Here is a 2,800-nt window from a genome sequence, read left to right as displayed (position 1 = left end):
CCCCCCCAGTAAAGCTGCCCCGTGTGTGTGTCCCCATGGAATGGGGAGAAAGCCCCGGCCGCAGCACACAAGGCTGAGCGCCCTTGGGGAGCACGGAGCGGGGGGTTCTCCCTCTCCGTCCTTCTGATGGGTGGCAGTCAGCCTTCGGAGGGGCACAGCGGCGCCTGGACCGGTCTGGAACATCCTTCGAGCCCCTCACAAGTGTAATATTAAATTGTAGCATCAATGTGGGTCATTTCTTCCCCCCCCCTTAGTTTTTCAGTAAAGCCTCACATACGCAAAACCTTCAGATTCTTGGGGTTTGTCTTAAAGCGGTAATAACTTTTTGCATTGGCTGGAGGAAAACTCAAACTGTGGCTCCCCTCCGTCCGAAAGCCTCAAACCCCAACGGGTAAGGGGAAAGAGCTTTTTGTGAACAGCGCGTGCCTGCTTTCGGGGGATGGGGTTTAAAACCACCCCCAAACCCCGTGGTCCGCTTGTTTTGTGGCTGCCCTGGGGGTGTGCCGGCCCTGCTAATGACAGAGGGGGAGGGGTTTGCTGAGAACTCGGAAAATCCCCCAATTTTTCACAGCCCCGGAGGTGGCTGCGTTTGGCAGCGGGCGAAGCTGGAGGCGATTTCGGCGCTGCCTGTGCAAGCCCGCGTGCCCCGGGCACGGAGCTGGGGCTTGGAGCGCTTCTCCAAGCCAAGGTGCCACGGAAAAGCCCGGCGCTGCGGCGCTGGCTGTATTTTTGCTGCTTTTCTTGTGCTTTTTCTTTTTTGTCTTTCAGAGCCGAACCACCGCCAGATGCTTTCCCGCAGGACGGCCGCGGGCACGGGGGGCAATCGGGCGGTTAAAGGCTGGTGAGAAGATGGTGGAGGAGTCCGTGGGGAAACTCCTCTGCAACCAGGAGAGCTGCCCGGGACAAGCGTCGGGCTGTGCTTACGACTCAGGGGTGGACGGAGAGGCTGCGGATGGCTCGGGCGCGCGGCACCGCACGCGTGTTTGCCAGGGGATTAGGGCTTTGGAGAGGGGATTATTTGGGGCGATGAGTGGGTAATGCAAAGCGTGGGGCGGCTCCCGTTGGGGATGTGGCCGATCCAGCCCGCCTGGAGCTGCGGTGCAAGGAGAAAGCGCCGTCCCCGCTGCTCCAGGCAAATCCCACCTCACTCCCTGCGATGCCAGGCAGCTCCCGGTGGGTGCCAGGGCGGCACGTGGCGGGCATGGAGGTTGGCACCGCGGCGTGATGCCTGCTCCATGGCCGGTCATCCCTCCCCGATGCCTTCTCCCTGCCCGGCTCGGCTCACTCCCGGCCGGGGGCAGAGCGCGGTGAAGGGCGGCCGGTAGGGTTGTGCAAGCGGGGCAGGGAAAGCACCCTTCTCCCCGCGCTGGCGTGACACGGCTCACGTCGCCCCGTGCGCGGTGCCGTGAGTCAGCGGGGTGTTGGGGAAGGCGAAGGCGGCTGCGGTTTGCAGGGCTGGGCGGGGACAGAAAAACCCCAAGCGAGGGCTTTGCACGCAACCGAACAATAATCCCATTATTAGGGCCTACGCCGTCAAACAAAACACGGCACAAAGCATTACTTGGGCTTGCAAGATGTGCGCCCAGGGTAGATCGTAGCACCTGAGTCATTGCTTATAAAGGAATGGATTTCACCTCCCTCCCCTCCCCTTAGGAAAGAAACAATTCAAGCCTCCAGACAAAATGACTTCTATTCTTTGTACGCGGGCTTTGTTGTACTTGGCAACGAGGCTGCAATTAAAATCGAGACGCTCGCTCTCGTGCGCACACACGCAGGCTCCCGGCTCTGAGCTCCAGAGCAAACGTGCGGCTCCTCTCCCCGCTCGGGCACCCCGAGCCCATCACGCTGGCCCTGGCCGTGCCACGTTGCCTCGCTTCACCCCAATATGGACCCCCCACCCACCCCCCAGCCTCAGGAACAAGCCTGGTCTTGGGAGACTGGAGGGACGAAGAGGAATTACGGCTCAGGGTGCCCTGTTCTTTGGGCAGATGTTATGGGGCCGTGGAGTTTCTAGCGGAGATTTAATGCCCGTCTCTCTTTTTAGGTATCGATCGGCACACCCTAAGTGTCTGTATTTACTCTTGCGTGGCCAACCAGCCCTTGCAAAGCTCCGAGCTCGTGTCCGTGCTGGGTTGCTGGGGCTGTAGCTCGTGGCTGAGCTCCCGGTTCCCTTTCTCCTGGGTGCTTTCCTTGAAAACCCCCTCGTTTCAGCTGGCCGATCGAGGGGTGGTGGCTGCGGGCAGGTTCTGCTCCGCTGGCTCAGGGCGACGTTCTCTGCGTGGTTTCTTACGTGTTGGGCGAGGTGGGAAAGGTCGAGGCGAGGGTGAAATGCCACCGGTCCAGCAACAAATTCTTCAACCTGGGGGGTTGTTCCAAATGGGAGAAGAGGGAAAATGACAGGCGGTGGGATCCGCGTGTTGCACGGCGCTGGTCCCAGCACTTCTTTCCTTAAGCCTTTTACAGTGTGGAGGGCGGCTGTCTCTGCAAGAGCAGGGAGAAAATATTCTCCAGGCTCTTGGTATGTCCTTGGTTGAGATTTCTGGGAATCGTTTCTCTGCCTTAGAATCCTGCGAGGGGGTTCTTGAAAGCAGGAAACTGAGCCTGAAGGTTTATTTTAATATAATCTTACCAAAATGCTGATGATAACTGAAAAGCTTTTGTGTCCGGAGCTGGTTTGCACGGGGGAATTGTTTAAATCTCTCGCGCGCTGTTGCCTTCTCGTGTTCTTACAGGAACAAGGAAGGCATTGCAGCCCCGGCGCGCGCTTGCTCCCCATCTCATCTCGTACCATCCTCCTGCT

The sequence above is a fragment of the Egretta garzetta genome, unplaced genomic scaffold (genome assembly GCF_000687185.1).
Source record: "Egretta garzetta isolate BGI_Z169 unplaced genomic scaffold, ASM68718v1 scaffold19, whole genome shotgun sequence".
In the NCBI taxonomy this organism is placed as follows: domain Eukaryota; kingdom Metazoa; phylum Chordata; class Aves; order Pelecaniformes; family Ardeidae; genus Egretta; species Egretta garzetta.
This window is presented reverse-complemented; position numbering follows the sequence as displayed.